We start from the raw sequence: 22,194 nt of genomic DNA on the forward strand, positions 1-22,194 counted from the left end.
AACCAAAGTCCACTGTGCTCTATCCAATTATGTTACCTTTCTGCTTTAACAACCACTTTACAGCATATAGTCAGAGCATCACGCTACCAATCAAAGTTCACATTTGAATTCTTTCGTATTAGACAGTAAAGGACTTCTACACAGTTTTATGGATCCCCTTACAAGCCATACACTTGTGAAAAAAGCCAGATATCAACCAAAGCCTGACAATCTGAAACTGGCCAAAGATTACACCAACACTTAAACATATCTTCACTACACATGAAATCTTAGATAATACAATTTCAGGGTTAACGCATATTGTGTGTGTGGTGAATATTAAACAATTGAACAGTAGTTATAGCCTAACTAGAATTGTCTTTATCTGCCATCGCTGTCATCCTGCTGCCAAATGCACCACTGCCTTTGTGAACAATATCTCTACTACTAAAACTGAAGACATTTCATGAAAATGCTCTGTCAATGGCAAAGCACAAATACAGATCATACACAGAGGCCTGACAATCCAGCTAAGCCTGTAGGTTAATATTCACATTCACTCCACAAGCAGTGCTGTTCAAGCAACATGATACACCCACAGAATAAGTCAGACCATAAAGAAAATAAAAATATGTTGCTGTTTTTGCTATTTAAAATAATCAAAATCAGTATTTATGCTATGAAGGCTTATTGCGAATATGGTCCAAACTACAAGCTTTCACAGCATGTCATGCCTCTTACTGCAGATGGGCCCGTCAAACGGCCTATTCACTCTTTGCTGAAAACACTTAACTACATCATAACAGCATAACTCTGGAATTGCAGGGTGCTTTAAAGGTGCACTGTGTAATATTTGCATAAGTTTATTTCCAAAATTCATGCGAGCCATTCACAAATGTTACCTTTTTCATGAACAGTTACAGTACCACCACCAAGCAAAAATTACATTTTTCATACATGAAAAGGGGGCTCATAGATTTTCCTAACTGCAAAAGTTACTGTACTTTCATCATGCTAGTAAAATACAAGTTTATTACTCAGTAAATGTTCATAAAAATATCAATTTTGTAATAAACAGCACAGTTTCAATGAACAGTATAGCTGCAAAACCTACACTGAATACCATCCTACACAGTGCACCTTTAAGTGACAGATTAAGACTTGGGGTTCCTTCTAGTATGCAGACTCCCGTCCTTGGCCTGTACTTGTGGCCTCGCATTTCGGTGACGCTCCATCTCCGTGGAGAAAACAATAAAGTTTCCCTGCTGTCAGCCTAGCCACACCAACTTTTTGGGGTACTATTCCTCATTCACCATCCCGATTGTAAATTAGAAAATGACATTAGAATTGCGATTTTGCCAGATATTTAAATTCAGTTCTGTTGTCAGTGATATCATCACGAGGCCTGAAGCAGGCATAGAAAACCCTTGGTCATTACAGTTTTGAAGACAATAAGGTTATAACAGAGGCTCTGCACGAAGAGGTCAGCCATACCTGAAGTAAATCCAGACGCTGCACTGGCTCCTCACGACATGTTTAGATGTGAGAGAAGGAGATCAAGAAGTAATCTGAAGCTCAATGGACTCTTCCTACCAAACAACAGCTACAATCTGGGCAAAGGATTCCAGAAACAATGTGACTCTCCCCTGTTTATGATAACTCCACCACTCCCTAACCTTGAAATATGGAGAACGGAACCCTTGGTCATTACAGTTTTGAGGACAATAAGGTTATAACAGAGGCTCTGCACGAAGAGGTCAGCCATACCTGAAGTAAATCCAGACGCTGCACTGGCTCCTCACGACATGTTTAGATGTGAGACACGGAGATCAAGAAGTAATCTGAAGCTCACTGGACTCTACCTCCCAAACAACAAACTCCAGAAAGGATTCCAGAGACAATGTGACTCTCCCCTGTTTATGAAATCTCCACCACTCCCTCACCTGTAATATGGGGCCAGGGTTAATATTTTACTGTGAGTTGAAGACTTCTTGACACAGTATTTGTGTACAGTATATGACTACAATGAAAAGCCAGCAAATGATAAACAGTATATCAAGAAGTAACCTGAAGCATACTGGACCCTTCTAAGTTCCTGCCAAACAAGAGACATGATATGGACTCCAGAGATCATGTGACTGCATATGATATCAGCTACACTATTTAACCCCTTTCCACAGACCCTCTTATTTAAATATATACTATAATATAGTTTAGTATAGTATAATATAGTAGTGTAGAGTAATGTGACGGTATGTTATCCTATATCAGACACACTGTTTAACCTGCAGTGGGTTCCTATTTGAGTTTAACATTTCTTCACATATACTCTACTTGTTCGTTGATTATTATGGAAAATCTGAACCAATAGGGGTAGTGTGAGAGGAGAGGAAATGAGCAGTAGAGAGACTGGGTTGGGAAATGACCCAGGCCAGACTCAATCACTCCTGACTTGTAAGCTCATTCATGGTCGGGGCATACAACATATTTAAAATGGAAATGAATGTCAATGATAAGAAAAACAAGGAGTTTATAAACATGCACTGTATGTGTGTGTGTGTTTTTTTTTAAATAAACAAAACTAGTGTACTGTACACTGTATAATACAGGGGTGCTCAACTAGAAACTGAAAAGGTCCACTCGCCAAATTTCGTATGTTTCCAGGGTCCAAAAAAGTCACTACAGAGCGATGCAGAAAATAGCCTCACTCGCTGGCTGCACTGGCCTCTTGCTCACTCACTGAGTACTTTTATTTGTCATAAGACTGGCTTCGCAGAAATACACCTATAGATCGCATGGCAGCAAAATCTCATGTATAATTTGTACATATTAAATACAGATGGATTTTGTCTTGATCCGGATGACATTGCGTTTGGGTCCGCCAGCTGAGCACCCCTGGTATACAGTGAGTCCAATATGTATTTGATCCCTTGCTGATTTTGCCGGTTTGCCCACTTATAAAGACATGATCAGTCTATACATTTATGATAATATGTATTCAAACATGGAGAGACAGAATATCAAAAAGAAATTCCAGAAAATAACTTAAAATAATATATTTCAATTTATTTGTATTTAATGTAGGCAAATAAGTATTTGACCCCTCTAGCTAAAGAAGATAAAGTGCTTTGTGGCAAAGCCCTAGTTGTCTAGCACTGAGGTCAGATGCTTCTTTTAGTTGATGACAATGTTTGTGCATACAGTAGAACACATTTTTGCCCATTTGTCTTTGCAGATTATCTCTAAAACATTAATGGTTTGTGGCTGTAGCTTGGCAAATGGGAGGTTCAGTTCTCTCCATAGAATTACTATAGGGTTAATATGTGGAGACTGTCTAGGCCACTTCACGACTTTAATATGCTTCTTATTGAGCCACTCCTTCGTTGCTTTGACTGTATGTTGTGTATTGAATTGTGTTAATGCCAAACAGCTTGATTTTGGTTTCATCTGACTACAGCACCTCCTTATCATATCCTAAACCAGTCTGATGTCCGTTGGCAAACCTCAGGTGGGACTGCACAGGTTCCTTCTGAAGTAGGTACCACTACAGGATTTTAAACCTCTGTGGCATTAAGTGCTACCAGTAGTTTTCTCAGTGATTTTGGTCCCAGTAGCTTTGATATCATTGCCTAGTTCATCCCGTACAGGTCTAGGGTGCTTTCTTTCTGTTCTCATGATTATCAAATCCCTACAAAATGTATAGAACCCCAGACAACCTGATGGATAGTTTATATATTCCTCAAATTTTGGAAGAAATGCATCAACAGCTGGGTCATTAATACCCAGTCTCTTTCTTGTGGCTTTGCAGCCCATTTAATCTTGTTCAGGTCTAAAATCTTGTGCCTGATATCATTTAACCGCTCTTTGGTCTTTCCCATGCTGGTGAGGTTGGAGTGTGACTGATTCACTCATACTATGGACTGATTCTGCTGATTCAATGTGTCTTTTATGCATGTTAGTATGTACAGGTGTCTTTAATTCAGATGACAAGTTGATCGGAAGTGCCCATTTGGTCTGTGGGCCCGGAACTGTAATCAGTTGGCAGGGGATCAAATACTTATTTTGCTCGATGAAATGGAAATAAATTAATATATATTCTTTTAAGTTAATTTCTGGATTTTCTTTTTGATATTCTGTCTCTCCATATTAGAATACATATTATCATAACATTTATTGACTGATCATGTCTTTGTTAGTAGGCAAACCAACAAAATCAGCAAGGGATCAAATACTTATTGGACTCACTGTAATTGGATAATTTATGTGTAGGAAATCTATAGGTGGGTATTTAGGTGACATACAGTAGCACTTTAATGTTAGCCTGACCATCATCGACTTTCAAATCTCTTCGAGACTTGGTCTGACCAAGAGCATAACAATTAACATTTCATAGAGGTAGAAAATAACACTAGAGAGGACACAGCAATTTGCGACAGCACTGAGAAATGGCAGATGGAGCTTCCCAACTTCCGTAGGTAGTCTAGGCATCTTCAGGCAATGCAAGTCAATGGAGAACACGCCCACCCCTGTCAAAAAATTGACTAAAACTGTGTGAATATGAAGTAACACATTAATCAAAGACCAGATTTGAAATGTCAGGCTAAATATCTACTTAAATCATATGAGTCGATAAAATACATTTAAAAATCAAATAATATCTTTTATGAACATAGTTAGCAACACACTTCAACACTTGTCCTTGTATAGTGTGTTGATGGACATTTTCACATGATTAAGCCATTTTTGACAGAGGTGAGCCTTGTTCTCCGTTAATTTCCATTTCTCTGATCTACCTAGGCCTACAGATGGCCTAATGGCCGCTACAGATTGCCGTAAAAAGGGGGGTGGGGTCACCTCTAGTGTTATTTTCTACCTCTATGTAACATTTCCCAAACAGTATTTCCCAAACAGCCTCCCTTGGTTTGCTAATGATTGTTTTCTTCCCAACAAAGTGGGAGGACTTACCGCATTTGCGGGAACTCAGAAAGTACTTGCATTGGCTCTTGACCTGACTGGTAGCAACGTTGAAGCTGTTGCGTCACTAGGAGGGCACGGCCTGGCTACTCTACTCTGTACTCTGTAGTCATCTGTAGTGTAGATGCTATTACGCCAAATGACTACTTGGTGTCACTGTGGTGTTGCAGTTTCATTGAGGCTTGCTGCTTGTATTGACCTGATGATGACATGTATCCAGAGACATTTCTGAATATATAGGGCAAAAAAATGTCTGGATTACTTTGCTTTATTTCCAAACACAACAATCTAAAATTGGTTAAAGTTTCATTATATCACTCGATCAAGGTTACATTCATGATGTGAACAAATTCAACAGAGCTGTGTTCAGGGCAAACTGTCTGACTGACCGGCCTGGTGCCATAGTCGTTCCAATATGCGACCTTGCGTCCTCCACTTGTGCTTGTGACCTCGTACCGGGAAGTAATATGTCATGATGACATCACTGACAGCGGCATTATATTTCAATATCTCTTAAAAGCTCAACTGTAAAGTCATTTTCTCATTTGCATACTGGATGGTGAATGAAGAATAATCCCCCAAAAAGTTTTTGGGCTAGGCTGACAGCGGGGAAACTTTATTGTTTTCTACACGGAGGTGGGGCCAGAAGGCGGGGCGAGGCCACAAGCACAAGTGGAGGAGACAAGGTAGCATATTGGAATGCACACGCACTGTGTAGGATGGTGGCCAAAGTGGGTAGGCTATTACAACTATGTTCATTGTCACTGTGCTGCCTATTGCCAAATTTGGTCATTTAATCAATATTTACTAAATTATAAACTAATATTTACAAGTATGAACAAAGTAAAGTACATTTTTGTTAGCTTAAAATAACTATTCCTGGAAATTCAAAATGGCTGACATGTAGAAGATCCACCTTTCCTTGTATGTAAAATGCAATTTCCCCGGTCATAATGAATACTTAGAATTTGATGGTGGTGGTAAACAGTCATGAAAAGGTAACATTTGTGAATGAGCAACATGGATTCTGGAAAGAAACTACAAAAAAAACTGCACAGTGCAGCTTTAAAATCAACCTGTGTGGCCAGGAATATGAAAAGGCCAACAACTTCAAATGAATTAAAATACCAACATCGGTTATTGTCTACTTTGTATTCAATCATTATGCTGATTGCTTAGTGTACAAAAAAGATACATTGACCAAAAACAGGCTTCCTCTTGCATCCACAGTTAATACTGTTGGATGTGGTTCATCCTTCTTGGCGGTATGCAGACATTATCTTGGATACCGTGGCTCTTGATACATCACAAAGGCTTGCTGTCTCGGTCAAAGATGCATCAGTTACACGTGCACCAAGAAATTCTCCTTTTTGAACTCTGATATGTCACCCCATTTGTTGTGTGCTTTAGAACATTTTGAGCAAAACTGTGCTCTTGCCCTGCTAATAGAATCTTCACACTTCACTTCACTTTACTGGTGCAATATGCAATTAATGAAGATAAGCCAACAGGCTGGTCCACTTGAGCCATGACATTGCCCACACTAAAATGACAGGTGTTTCAGTTATTTTGCCCAACCCCTGTAGGCTACATCACTGTAAATCAGTATCAATTTGCAATAGTAGGATCCTTCCATGTTCTTCTTAAAATGCAACTTTTTAAAAAGATAATATCTCCTAAACAGAACTGGCATATAGACGGTCAAATATGTTACTTGCAGTATTGTGTACTTGAGCAACAGAGTTCCTTAATGCCTGAGCAAACCTGATGACGCACAGAGGCGAAACACGTTGTTCACTCTGAATAAAGAAGCAAAAAGACAAATGTGCGGTAAACTTCTTTTTTTTTTGAAGTATTGTTGTAAGGCAAGACAATTTTATTTGTATAGCGCATTTCATACATGAATGCAAAACATTAATAAAAGTGCATTAGCAGCATCATAAAAGGAGGAGGGGACTAAAAATAATAATACATAAATAAGTTAAAAAGTTAAAAAGAGGGAGCCACAATGATAACATGAAATGAAATAAAAAATAAAAGCATAAGGCATTGCAGGTGAAAATAGAATAAAAAGTAAAGCTAAAAGCAAGAAATAAGGGAAAAAAACAGCAAAAACATTTTGATCTCTATGAAAAGGCATCAGAAAAAAGCTTTGTGTTGAGGCTGGTCTTGAAACTATCAACAGCAGGGGCATTTTTCACTTCCTTGTGGGAAAGCTGATTCCAAAGGGCAGTCATGGGTGAGCGGTTAGGGTGTCAGACTTGCATCCCAGATGTTGCCGGTTCGACTCCCAACCCGCCAGGTTGGTGGGTGGAGTAATCAACCAGTGCTCTCCCCCATCCTCCTCCATGACTGAGGTACCCTGAGCATGGTACCGTCCCACCGCACTGCTCCCCATGGGGCACCACTGAAGGCTGCCCCCTTGCACGGGTGAGGCATAAATGCAATTTCGTTGTGTGCAGTGTTCACTTGTGTGCTGTGGAGTGCTGTGTCACAATGACAATGGGAGTTGGAGTTTCCCAATGGGCTTTCACTTTCACAAAGCTTTGCAGCATAGTAGCTAACGGCTGCCTCCCCAACAACAGAGTTGACATAATAACATATACCAGTGGTTCTCAAACTTTTTGTGTGAAGTACCAAAGTACCAGAAAATATTGAGCTCTACGAGTACCACCTTGACAACCAACATTAGAATATCGCAGCAAGGGCCTTCCATATGCGCTTTTGCCAGTCAATACAGGAGAGGTTCATAACGGCATCAACAGCTAGGGTCACATTCAGTGCAAGTTTGTTTTTATATTTCTTGCTTGCCTATAGTATTATTCTGCATTATGTTTTCAGATTCTATCAATATTACAAAATGAGAATAAAGAGACATTTTCGACTGCAACAACTTGATCAGCCTTCAAATCAATGCACAAAAAATGAATTCTTCCAAGAGTACCACCACTGTGGTACACGTACCATAGTTTGAGCACCACTGAAATATACTACATCTACTGCACTGAAGCTGAGAGGGCCCAGACCTGGGTTAGGGGTATTCAATTAAATGTGAACGAGGGCCAGTTTTTCAAATTGCTCCCAGTAGAGTGGCCGAAATTTCCATATGTATTATGGTTGCCGACTGTCAATGAAAAAAACTACGGGACACTTATTTGAGGTGGGGGTCTGGGGTCCGCCCCCAGAAAGTTTTGCATTTCTTAGATGTAATTTCCTGCATTTTAATGTTCCGTGTCCCGTTTCAGCTCGATACAGAACCCGTACTTTTATCTCTAAATTACGAAAAACAATTCCATATTTCAAGGGGCTCGTGGGGGGCCAGAGCCTTGCTGTCCAACGGCCGCATCTGGCCCCAGGGCCGCCATTTGAATAGCCCTGCTCTAAGGTGTGTTTGTGTGTGTGTGTGTGTGTGTGTGTGTGTGTGTGTGTACCTTGTGCTGATTTACTTAAAAAAACAAAACAAAAAAAAACCATCAACCCTATTTGGCATCTGCACTTATTGTTCTGTCCATTCCGTGCGCCCCTTGTATCTGTAGACGCTGTACACGCTATGACAATGTCCTCAATTGTAAGTCGCTTTGGATAAAAAATGATAATATAATGCATACAATGCAACATAATGAAAGACCAATGTTTTCATGCTTTCCAAAACATTTATGGATAGAACCCTAATAAAATGTCTCAACTCCTTGCGGTTCCTGTGTGAATGTGTTGGTGTTTTCTGAGATGTCTTGACTCTGAGAAAGCTTTCCCATGCAGACGTTATTTGAAGGCCCTGTCTCCAGTGTGAATGCGTTGGTGTGATTTGAAATTTCCTATCCGTGAAAAGTTTTTTCCACAGAGTTTGCAGTTGTAAGGCTTGACTCCCGTGTGAATACGATGGTGCAATCTAAGACTTTCTGAATGCGTGAATGTTTTCCCACAGAGTTTACAGTCGTATGGCTTCTCCCCTGTGTGGATACGTTGGTGTCGTCTCAGGTGTCCTGAGTCTGAGAAACCTTTCCCACAGAGATGGCAATGGTAAGGTGTCTGTCCTGTGTGAATATATTGGTGTCGTTTGAGGTGTCCTGACTCTGAGAAAGCTTTACCGCACAGATGGCATGTGTATGGTTTCTCCCCTGTGTGAATACGTTGGTGATTCCTGAGGTTTCGTGACTCTGAGAAAGCTTTTCCACAGAGTTTGCAGTTGTGTAATACTGTTGGTTTTTCTCCGGTGTGAATGCATTGGTGTGATGTGAGGGTTGCTGACACTGAGAAACTTTTCCCACAGATTTGACAGTTGTAGGGCTTTTCCCCTGTGTGAATGCGTTGGTGTGATTTGAGATGTTCAGCTCGTGAGAAACTACTCCCACACTCATGACACTCATATGGTTTGTCACCTGTGTGAATGCGTATGTGCCGTCTGAGATGTCCTGCATGTGAGAACGCTTCCCCACACAGCTGACAGCTGTATGGTTTTTCCCTGGTGTGAATGAGTTGGTGTTTCCTGAGATTTGCTGCTTGTGAGAACCTTTTCCCGCACAGAGGGCAGTTGTACATCTTTTCTGCAAAATACAGAAACACACATTTTACTACCTTTCCTTATCATACTGAACATGCATACATTTGTCCAGCATGTGTATGAAGATTCTCATTCTTACGGGTTAGACCTACTTGTGTCATTTGAAAGATACGCTATAAAAGCCCACGCTGAATCCCGCTCAGTTTGAAAACTATCGGCCGGTCTCACTTTTTCCATTCCTATCAAAAGCTGTTGAAAGGGTGGTGTCACTGACTTCCTAACTCAAAATTACTTGACCCAAAACAGTCTGGCTTCAGAAGCGGCCACTCTACTGAAACTCCCTTACTGTCAGTAACAGATGCTTTAAGGGCTGCCAAAGCTGAAGGACACTTACAGTACTTATCCAAGACATCATAGGCGCAGTCCATTCCTGTTTTAAATCCTACCTCCCTGGGCGGTCGTTTAGCATGTCATGGCAAGGAAACAGATTGACGCTCCACAGGGGTGCCCCAAGGGTTGGTCCTTTTTGCCGTATACACTACCTCTCTGGGCCACATTATCTGCGTCCTCAGCCTCTCTTACCACTGCTATGCTAATGACACACATTTATATCTGTCGATCCAGAGGACTCCACTGTCTCTGCACGCGTCTATCAATTCCTGATGCGGCCACTAATGAATGATTTCAAGATCGCTTGCAGTTACGTATGCAACTGCAAAGGTCCCTTGTACTCTATTTGCTCCCATGATTTTTCCCCCCCTGGTGGTGATTGATAACAACTGACTTTCCATATTCACTTAAGATGATAGCTATTTTCGGTTTTATATTAGTGGGGTAAGATAACATTCAAGTTATTGAACTTTATGCAACACTGCAATATATTGTGTCCAAAATATTACCATAAAGAACAATTCACTAATTGTTCAAAGTCCAAAGTGTAAAGGTACCAAAGTCAAGGTGGTAAGTCGTCATGAGAAAGGTAACATTTGTGGTTGGCCAGCTTGAATTCTGGAAATAAACAACTAAATACATGACACAGTGCACCTTTAAGGCTGCATGACATCAAATCACCCTCAAATGCATAATTTGGAACTTAAAGGGGTATGTCACTATTTTGGGGCTTAATACGGTTAAAATCGTTGGCCAGGGTTTATAAAGGTGGTAAAGTGACTTATTTAGATTATTATAGCATGCTACATGGATGCATTGACTTTCACTAGCTTAGCGACATGCTCCCTCTTTTAACTTGTCTTAAAGCAAGACAACGGTTTACAGGAAAAATAAGACACTTTACCACCTTTACAAACCTCTGCCAATGGTTTTAACTGTATTAAGCCCCAAAATAGTGGCATACCCCTTTAAATATTCAGAACTGAAGCTGAGCATCACATGCTGTGCATGAATATTGGACAGAAAGTGATTTGTGATTATTATGTTAAATTATTATAGTTATGTTTACACACACTAAGTCATTTCTAGGATTTTGGGAATTGCATTTTTATATGTGCATGTGTGTGTGTGTGTGTGAGAGAGAGAGGGAGGGGAGGGGGGGACTGCACATGAGTGTGAAAACTCTTACCAGTTTCGGTTTTTCCTCCATCTTTGTTGCTTCTGTAGTTTGTTCCTTGCTGACCAGGCGCTTTTCGATAGTCGACCAGTCGCACTGATAATCTCTTCAGCTGAAATAAGAACAATTGAGCCTTGAGCCACATGTCTATGGTTTGAATGCCAACTGACTACACTTTTCATGTCATAGTCTGGCGGGTCCTCGTAAACATTGTAAAAAATCCATTTCAAGTTCAAGAAGTTTAGTGACATGTGTAACGGAGGCTAACTAGCACAGAGTTGGCGTGGAATGTTGGTAAACCTCCCTCCGATAGCTTCATACAGTCTCGTGCCGTTGGGCCGAGAGACTAGTCTCTTGGCCCAGCGGTATCGTACTGTGTCTCCCATTGCCGAACCGTTGTAGTTGACGAGGTCGCACGTTCGATCCCCGAGGGGGGTGAACAGGTGCAAGATGACCTCCGTCACAGTGGTGCCGCTGACCTGGGATGGGAGTGAGGTTTAAGGGGGAGAGTGTAAGGGAGGCTAACTAGCACAGAGTTGGCGTGGAACGTTGGTAAACCTCCCTCCGATAGCTTCATACAGTCTCGTGCCGTTGGGCCGAGAGACCAGTCTCTTGGCCCAGCGGTATCGTACTGTGTCTCCCATTGCCGAACCGTTGTAGTTGACGAGGTCGCACGTTCGATCCCCGAGGGGGGTGAACAGGTGCAAGATGACCTCCGTCACACATGTCAACATTTTTTGTGGCGTATCCCCAACATAAGATACATACAATGGACACACACAACAGGAAAGCACATACAGTAAATACAAACATGGGCAGACATAAACAGTAAACCCGGGTCCCAGCAGCCAATGGACAGTACTTAACCCTCCTGTTATCCTCAGATTTAGGTTACATCCGTGATCCTTGGGGTCATTTTGACCCCAGCCACTTAAATGTCTGGGTGGTTGACGTTTAAGGGCGTAACGCCAAAAAAAAAGTTTTTTCAAATAAAAGGAATGTGCTTGTGTGCAAGAGTGGTAGGCCTACAGCAGTCTGTGTGTTTGTGTGTGTGTGTGTGTGTGTGTGTGTGTGTGTGTGTGTGTGTGTGTGTGTGTGCGTGCGTGCGTGCGTGCGTGCGTGTGTTCATACCACAACATTGGGCTTGTTCTTCAGTCCCTCGATCGCTTCCTCAGTCGACATGCAGAGAGCCATTTTCCTCTGGACTTCACTCTAGCAAATACACATATAAGGCAATAATAATAATAATAATAATAATAATAATAATAATAATAATAGTAATAATGTTAGTCATAATAGTCATTATAACAACTAGTATTTACTTGTTTTAACTAGTAACAATTGGACTCAGCTTCAGCCACAAGTATTATTAACTTTGACTCAGCTGCAGCCACTACTAATAGTAACTACGTAGTTATGAAGACTCTGCAGCTATTTGTATTACATTACATTATATTACATTGCACTTAGCTGACGCTTTCATTTTATTCAAAGAGACTTAGTCATTATTTTTCAGGGTATTGGTTACAGTCCCTGGAGCAATGTGGGGTTAGGTGCCTTGGAAGGGCACTTCAGCCATGGATGGAGATGTAGGGAGAGGTCAGGGGGGATTCGAACCTGCAACCCCTAGATTAAAAGACCAACTCTCCAACCACTAGGCCACGGCTGTTGGTAACAAAGACTCCTCAGCTAATTGTAGTAGTAACTAGTAATGAAGAGTCTTCTTCAGCTACTAATAGTAACAGCCAGAGCCGGTTCTGACCTCTGTGATGCCCTAAGCAAAAATATGCCAAGCCCCCACCTCTAACTATAAAAAATCAACTCCAGTGTGCCCCTCCCCCCATTTTTTTTTAAAGCGAGTGTAGTCCTACTGTATATTTGGGCAGCCTGCACAGTTGTTCACACACTATCTAGTTTTTCAGACCTTAGGGCCAGATTACACTTCCGCCCTGATAAACTGACTCACATGTGGATATACTATGTATGAAATTATTAGGCCTAGGCCTACCCACAAAGGTTAAACATAAAAATGGCATTCGTACCATGGGAGCCTCACAATGTGGCATACAAGTCCTTAGTAATCTAAAGAATTTGAAAAAATAACGTCTATCCATAAAAGTTCCCATTCATTTAGAAATGGCACAAACTAGACTGGATGCCAACAAAATACATTTCCCTAACACAGGTGTTGCATAAGAGTAGCTTAAATTAGATATTGGAGGGCTAGGCTTGCACATCTAAGCATAAAGCGTGCACATGCCAGACGTGGTGGTAATGTGAAAGTAGGTGAGCAAGTGAATAGCCTACACTGCACGCCCTCGCCAGGAGAAGTTTTCTCTCGCCAGGAGGAATAAAATGAACAGGTTGCAGACTTGATGATGGAGTAGGCCTAGGCTATTTAGTAAATTATTCAATAAAATATTCGGGAGATAGACAAATCATAACGGCAGCGTCAATCACGCAGGCAGTCACAGTCACACATCCAACCACACAGTCGCGCAACCCGCCCCTTTCCTCTCCTCTCCGCGCGGGCACAAGTAGGCTACACACACACGGCACCCCTTCCTATCTCACACTCTTCTCCGTTGCTTTGATTGCACTGACGTTTCGTCGGCTAGTCTAGTCAGTTGATGTTTCTCAGCTAGACAGTGAATACAACTTTCGAAACAACAGTAAAACATTGACAACAAAACACATTTTCCTTCACTCTTCCCTGTTGATTCGATTACACCGGCGGGCTTAAGTTCCCCGCGGTAACGCAAACAGGAACGCTCGTTGCGCACTGATTATCGAATACATGGGAACTCGGCATTGTTGTGAGATTCTCACTCCTGTTCCATCCGAAATTAACCACAGGAGAAGGGCCCACGTCACTGTTCTTCTCTTGTTTGTCATGAATTCGCTTCTTCCTCTTCCTGATAATGTAGCGAACCACGTCGTCATAAATCCTGAGTCCACATCTCTGGTGGTCTGCACCGGGTATTTTATTATTCACTTAGTCACAGTCAACGCTCAAGGTTAACACGATGATGATACAGTATGAAAAATACTGCAGAGTAGGTTCGGAGTTAGGGGTGCTGCTAGGGTTGCCACATTTCAGTGGTAAAAAACCTGGACACATTGATACGCGAGCACGAATCATTACTGATATATGTGTATCTCAATGGGGTAATATGAAGCTGTGCATTATACAAAATCGGGACAGTCCAGGAATTTACCCGGACAGACCATAAAACCGGGACAATCCTGGAAAAACCTGGACATGTGGCAACACTAGGCTGCTCGGGACTAACTGCCGCATCAGCATTATGGGAAATTTACTCTTTTCTGGCTGCCTGTAGCAAAGATAGAAAAAAACCCTTTAACCTCCCACTGACTCTTATCAAACATATCTCTTCTCTACACCCGTCATACTTCTTAATCCGTACAGTAGGTTACATTTGTTCTTCACTCACCTCTTGCTCTTTATTGACAGGCTGTGGCTTGAACAGGGAAGGGGAGGACACAGAAAGGGGAAGAAACCCCTTAAAGCAACAGTCCGCCCTTTTTTTTTATTTTCACATATTTGCAGTGTTTCCAAGCATTATTCATGAATGTGCATATCATTTTCTTCTCAGTGTTTTCAATACTTAAGATTTATCAGAATCAGAATATCAGAATCAGAATTATTAGCATAATCACTGGAAGTAAATAAGACCATTAGCATCAAGCCACAAGTGATCACGGGATGGGATTTAATAGCTATTTTGTACTCTGGTGGATTTTACATTCATTTTAAAGTAGTTTATAAGTACATTGGATGGTGTTTTGTTTGCTCCCATAGACTTAGGCCTACATTGCTGCTCTTAATTTGGCTGTAGGGTTAAACTAGGTCAGGGGTAGGGAACCTATGGCTCGGGAGCCATATGTGGCTCTTTTGTGATCTCTGGCTCTTACCTACCTAGTCAATCATCCCTTGAAATACAGAATAGTCCTGTATTTATGAATAAAAGTATTTGTTCTGTATTGAGCAGAAACGGGACAGGGGACGTTAAAATGCATCAAAATGCGGGAAATTACATCTAAGAAATACAGCATTTGGGGGGGGGGGTGGGGTGGGGGGGGGGGGGGGGGGGGGGGGGGGGGGCGCCCCCCCCCCCCCCCGCCATAATGAAGTTGACAGTTAATAAAACTTAACAACTTGACAGTACATTCTAAAATTGTTGGGCTTAGTTGAAATAAATGATCTTAATTGTATTTAGTGTTTTTAAAATGGTATGGCTCTCACAAAAAAAAAAAAAAAAAAATTTAAAAATGGCTTTTATGGCTCTCTCCACCAAAAAGGTTCCTGACTCCTGAACTAGGTAATGCAAACACATATACAACAAATCCTATGTATTCTCATATTTCACTGGGACTTGAAATACTACTATGCAACTTTTTCATGGTAATGAAATGGCTTGGAACTCAGTGAGTGCATCTTAATATGCCACCTTGCCTCCTCCACTTGCCTCCTCCACTCGCTTCTCGTCATGATGACATCACTGACAACAGTAGAGTCTTTTTCTCATTTGCAATTGGGATGGTGAATGAAAAACAGTCCCTCAAAAGTTGTTGTGGCTAGGCTGACAGCTGGGAAACTTTATCGTTTTCTCCACGGAGGAGGGGCCAGGAGGCGGGGCGAGGAGACAAGCGCAAGTGGAGGAGGCAAGGTCGCATATTAAGATGCACTCAAGGTTTTGCTTGCCTGTCGCGTTATGGCGAAAAGCTCCATCTGGTGGCCCTAGCCTGAAACAGCACTCGCAGGTTTGCCCACTGGGGGCGTCTAGATTCCTCTTTTACGTGTAATCCCTTTTCATTTCGAAAGGATTCTGGCCAACACGGCCCCTCCTCTACTGGATTGTAATCTGGGGTGTACTGACTTTTGTGGGCACATGTTCAAATATTAAAGGCTGTATTTAGATTTTTGTGAGTGAACAGCACATTTAAGTGGTTATATATTTCATTTATATACGGGCACTCATCATTGTGTCGAAGTGAAATTTCTTTACTGTTGTCCCTGACTATTCCTGTGTTATTTGTGTCTTGAAATGTCCATGTGGGCATTTGTGTATTTATGTAAGCTACTGGATACCTGAATTTCCCCCTGGGGATCAATAAAGTTACTCTACTCTACTAGTGGAGGTTGTCAAGGCCATCGGGAAGAGAGGGCCGAGCGACAGGAGGGAGTACAATGAAGCTGTATACACATTGGACATGCACAATCTCCACCATAGCAATGCTGCATTAGCCTGGTTCTCAGAGGACCTGTGTGTGTGTGTGTGTGTGTGTGTGTGTGTGTGTGTGTGTGTGTGTGTGTGTGTGTGTGTGTGTGTGTGTGTGTGTGTGTGTGTGTGTGTGTGTGTGTGTGTGTGTGTTGGCTGGTGGTCATAGGCTGGTGGTCAGTGGACTCAACATCAGTGGACTAAGTAAAAGACGGGCCAGACAGCTAGCTAAATACTGCTCAATATCAGCTGTTATAAGGAGCATGTTCATCTGGAAGAGAATATGTTTCCTGTATCCTTAATGATGCATTTCCATAACAAGATGTGTTTTTTGGTCAAAATAGTTGTTGGATTATTAATCATATTTGGTTCCTATTGATTTTAACTTGTAATGTGGAATCAAATAAAGTAGCCTACATAAAATGTGTGTGTGTGTGTGTGTGTGTGTGTGTGTGTGTGTGTGTGTGTGTGTGTGTGTGTGTGTGTGTGTGTGTGTGTGTGTGTGTGTGTGTGTGTGTGTGTGTGTGAGTGGCTACGGAGCCACACAGAGAGGTCTGGAAAACTGCAGGAATCCTCCATGTCTCGAGCCACGAAAATAGAAGGAGCATTGCTTCAATATCAATGGTAGCTCGAATTGAGGATTCACCGGACAGATTATAGATTACATTGACTGTTTAGAGATTAACGTTTTTGAAGGATTTTTTTTTTGGTAGCGAGGATGGACAGAATGATAGATAAAGCCATGCCTTCTGAAAATCTGAAAATCTCTCACGGCTGCGTGGAACTACAGTACACAGGCCAGGCCAGGCCAGAGTTTAGTTTAGTTTAGTTTATTTAGTTTAGTTCAACAGGGACCATGCACAATAGACATTGTTTGCAGAAGTAAAACGATGGCTTGTGCCAGATTATAGCTATATAGCTAATTTCCATCTGCAGTCCCTGAATAGTAATGGTGGGGTGGCGTCCGCGCCAATGTCTTATCCTGTGCGTATCGCTCGGTGCGTAATTCCAAGAGCAGTATGATAAAGGGAAAAAAGGAGTCGCACACTGGAGCTGGATCCAGTGGGAACACTGATGAAGGGCTAGACCCGAAACGTTTGTCCCCTGTCTGTCGGTTTTATTTACATTTTTTCGGCTTTGTTTAATACATTTTTTGATTTTGCATTCAGCTCCAGTGTGCGACTCCTTTCTTCCCTTTATCATCTGCAGTCCCTGGACAGGTAAAACAAACATTAAAATACAATAACATACACAAGATATAAACAAGTAAGCACATCCATAGGCCATGGGTCAAACACACACACACACACACACACACACACACACACACACACACACACACACACACACACACACACACACACACACACACATTAAAAAGAGCCAGGCAAATGCTGCATACACCCAGTGTTGCCAGATTGGGCGGGTGCCCGCCCAACTGGGCTACTAGGGACAAGCCTCTGCGGGTAAAAACAGGACAAATTGGCAATTTTTCGGGGTTTTTTTTTCAGCCGCTTTTGGGCCAATGGAAGTCAATGTAATTTGTTGAATTTGGGCGGAATTTAGTGCATATTGGCGTTTTTTTGAGAGCATTTTGGGCGGGATTTGGTCAGACACATCTGGCAACACTGCATACACCTTGGGCATGGACTCTCTCCACCATGACAATACTACATACACCTTGACAACCTCCACCATGGCAATACTACATACACCTTGGGCATGGACAACCTCCACCATGACAATACTACATACACCTTGACAACCTCCACCATGACAATACTACATACACCTTGACAACCTCCACCATGACAATACTACATACACCTTGACAACCTCCACCATGACAATACTACATACACCTTGACAACCTCCACCATGGCAATACTACATACACCTTGACAACCTCCACCATGGCAATACTACATACACCTTGACAACCTCCACCATGGCAATACTACATACACCTTGACAACCTCCACCATGGCAATACTACATACACCTTGACAACCTCCACCATGGCAATACTACATACACCTTGCCCTGTGTGCTGCTACAAAATCTGTCTTCTCAGCTTTAACATGATGACTTAGGCCTACGCATACCCCCTTCTCAGGTTGGCATGCAAGTTTTTAATAACCCTGTCAGTAACTCAGGTAGCCTGTGAGCGGTCCTTTTCAACCCTCTGCTACGTCAAAAACAGACTGAGGAACAGTAAACTGGAAGCCTTCATGTTGATGTCCAGTGATCCCTTAATACTGATTCAGTGATTGACATAGATTCATAATGGACCATCTCTGGTGTAACTGTTTTCTTACAGTCATTATTCCTGCTATACTGCTAATAGTACGTATTAAGGGTGGTTTATGCCTCCAGTCCAGCGTCCCTGCGTCGTAATGCAGTGAGCCGCGCAGTTAACGTAGTGAAGCCCCCCCCATCACGCAGGTACTCTGGGGCACCTCCCCAAAATTGTGTCTCGACGCAGGGAGCGACGGCGTGAAAGGGCGAAAATAGGTCTCTGATTGGTCCTCTCGACCAGCCTGCTCTGTCCTCGAGTTGAGAACAAGCGCTACTTCCTTGTTCTAACTTTCGTCGGTCTACGGACTGTGAGCTCTTCATTAAATAAGTTGCCCGTGCTTTGTTGTTTGATTTATTTACACGAACCAAAGACAACACATGCGCTTGCAAGTTACGACGCTGAAGTTATTTGGACAGTTGAACAGTGGTTCCGAGGTCGAGGAAACATTCCGCTTCGTCCTCGACAAATGAGCCACTTCTTTGTTCCAAACTACCACTGTGGCTGCCAGTGCGATCAAACATGCACGTGATATAAAGATTTAATGTTTCATTTTCATTCTCGTCGAGTCTGTGATGCTAAAAAACAACCGACACGTCTAGTTTACTCTTTGTATTGAAGGCAGTTTCAGCGTGGAATGACATCGCGCAGACCGTGCTTCAAAACAGGGCATAAACCAAAATTAACTGCATCATGGCTGCGACAAGCTCACTCTGTGGCACAAGTAGGAAGCATAACCCGCCCTTTACTCCCTTCTATGTCTCTTCAAAGGTGCACTGTGAAGGATGGTGGTCAGAGTAGGTATTGCAACTATGTTGCTTATTGAAACTGTGTTGCCTATTACCAAATTTGATCTTTTCATGAATATTTACTAAATAATAAACAAATATTTATTAGTACAATAAGTTTTCCAGCTAAAAAATTATATTTAGGGACATTCTAAGTTTTCATGACTTAATCTATATCATGGTAAGTATTCATGAAAAGGTAACATTTGTGAATGGGCAGCATGAATTCTGAAAATAGAGTATTCAAATATTTAACAGTACACCATTAAGGCTGCCCTTATCCTGAGGGATATTCCAGTTGGTGTGTTCCAAGTGGTGTGGAGTTCACATGCATGTAAGTGTTACATACCCCTGAATAACATCAATAACAAACAGTGCTCTACAATGGAGAAATAAAATTGTTCATGTTTATTCAGTCACAGTTCTAATATACGTACATAACTGTTGTTTTCAATATTCTATGTTGTTGGACAATAATAACATTATACACTGTGTGGGATTATACTTCCAAGGTCAGAAAAGGCAACAGCAATCCCAAGTTCACAAAACACAGAACCTGTCAAACTGCATGGGCAACTGTGTCCCCCCCTGTGAAAAAAAATGAGTATAGGAAGACCAGGCTACAAATAGATGGCAACACGTATTATATTACTAACAAGGAAAAACTAATAACAAGGAAAAAATACCAACAAGGAAAAATCTTTGGAAGGGGAGTGGAAGTTGGTCTCTGTCATTTCTATACTCTGTATTATGGATTCATTGATGGTGTAAGATCCTACATTTTGTTAGTTGGGTGTGTGAAAGAGTAATAAGTCTAATACATAGCGTATTAAAATTAACATGGCTCTCGAGTCAGATATATGTTTCCGCTCGGCATCGTGAGTTACACTTAAATTTGGAAGGAATATTATATTGGCTCAGCTAACACAACTATACTGATGCGGAACCAATCAGGATCACAGCATTTTCAGAGATGTTATAGATTCAAAGACATTAAACAGTGTGGAGAAGGTAAATAAATAAGCTAAATGCAATAGTTCTTTCAGAAAACAATGGCAGCTCAGAAGTACTCACTTGTTGACATTGATTTTGCAATATAAACTGTATTGTCGACAGTGTTGGGTAATTTACTTTATAAACATAATCCGTTACAGTTACATGTTACCTTGATTAAAATATAATTGTACTGTAACTTTTTGGATTACTTTTACAAAGTAATGTAACTGATTACTTTTGGATTACTTTTGGATTACTTAAGGTTTAAATGAGCATTGACCCATGTTCAACATTTTATTTGTGAGAACTGACACTTTTTTGTGTCGAGGGTCTTACAGATAGGCACACAGATACGGCAGGAACGCAGGAGATGATGTTTTTCTTTTTTATTTGCAAACCACAGGTGAGCCATAGACCATAAACAAAACCAAAATAAACCAAAATGTTGAAAAATATAACTATACACTATTTACAAAAATATACAAAAATAAACAGGTTACGTGGAACCAGAATAAAGATGAACAAAAGAAATAAACTAGCTAGGCCTACGGCTCAATTGCAATAGTGTAGTCAAAATACTCACACATTTGAGTATATGGCAGAGCAAACAAATATAGGTCTTGTCCCCACCTGGCTCTAACGCAGAATGAGAAATTCTCAATTATGAAGGATGTCTGCCTCCTCCCTATAGGTGGCTAAAACAAATGCCTGAAGAAAAGCAGGGAATTTTACTTAGGCAGTAACTATTAATTAATTTTAACCTTTTAAAAGCGTGCTACAACAAAATAAACATTATCAGGCCTTAACAAGAAAAATAACAAACAAGTACAAATGCATGTCAACATGCAAACGGCAATAATTATGAAGTTTTTAGAGATTAACCGTCAATGTGATGGCGAGAGGACGCACACACGCGAACGTGCCCAATCAGGGCCGGCCCTTGGCATAGGCAGTATGGGCAAATGCTAAGGTCGCCACTCCAGAAGGGGGCGCCGCACCGGAAAAGCAGGGATAAAACGAACCTAATTTAATCTAATCTATTCTGAAGAATATAATACATCATCCCAATCAACACAATGAAAGTAAATCAACATTAAAATAAATAAACAATGCCTCATTCGCCGCCCCCTGCACTGTTTAAGAAGTTAAATTGCAAAAAACTGCAACATTTTAGCGCGTAGAGGTTGCCTAGGGCAACAAATCGAGAAGGGCCGGCCCTGCGCCCAATGATAAAGACGTCACTCTCACCAGCACGCAACCCTTTGCCAAACACGGAAGTGCTGCGAGACCGGTAAGACATGAAACTTTCAAATGCTCAAGAAACATTGCTAAGTGCTCTTAAAACACTGAAAAGCCACTCATTTTAACTCATAAGGATAAACAATGGAATTAGGCAAAACAAAATAAAGAAACAACAGATGTTGACAAAACTTGGATTTCGTGTGGTTTGTGATTGAAAATGTATGCGCGTTTGGATGCAATGTATGCGAGTGTAATGTATGAATACTCCGGGTTTAAATGGTTGTCAGCTAAGCATGTGTGTTAATAATTAATTAAATAAAAGGGGCCAAAAACTCAACCTCGCACAAATTGTAATCCTGTTAAGTAATCCCCATTGTCATTGAATGTATCTGTAATCTGATTACATCATTTCTTTTTGTACTGTAACGGATTACAGTTAGTTTTTGTATCCTTTTACCGTAACGCCGTTACATGTAATCCGTTACTCCCCAACCCTGATTGTCGAACATGTTAATAGTTGAAGTTAGCCATAGTACCAGGTGAATGAGTAAGCAGAATCACATTCTTCTGTGGAGAAAAATATATCTGATGCATTTAGTAAAAACAAA

The 22,194-nt window shown here is 41.4% G+C and overlaps 1 pseudogene; it reads right to left on the reverse strand.

The window, feature by feature from the left end:
* LOC134459939 (zinc finger protein 91-like) overlaps positions 1 to 12,229 on the reverse strand; it is a 302,568-nt pseudogene extending 290,339 nt beyond the window's left edge.
* Positions 12,230 to 22,194: the final 9,965 nt, after the last annotated feature.

This window comes from Engraulis encrasicolus, chromosome 12, assembly GCF_034702125.1.
Source record: "Engraulis encrasicolus isolate BLACKSEA-1 chromosome 12, IST_EnEncr_1.0, whole genome shotgun sequence".
NCBI lineage: Eukaryota > Metazoa > Chordata > Actinopteri > Clupeiformes > Engraulidae > Engraulis > Engraulis encrasicolus.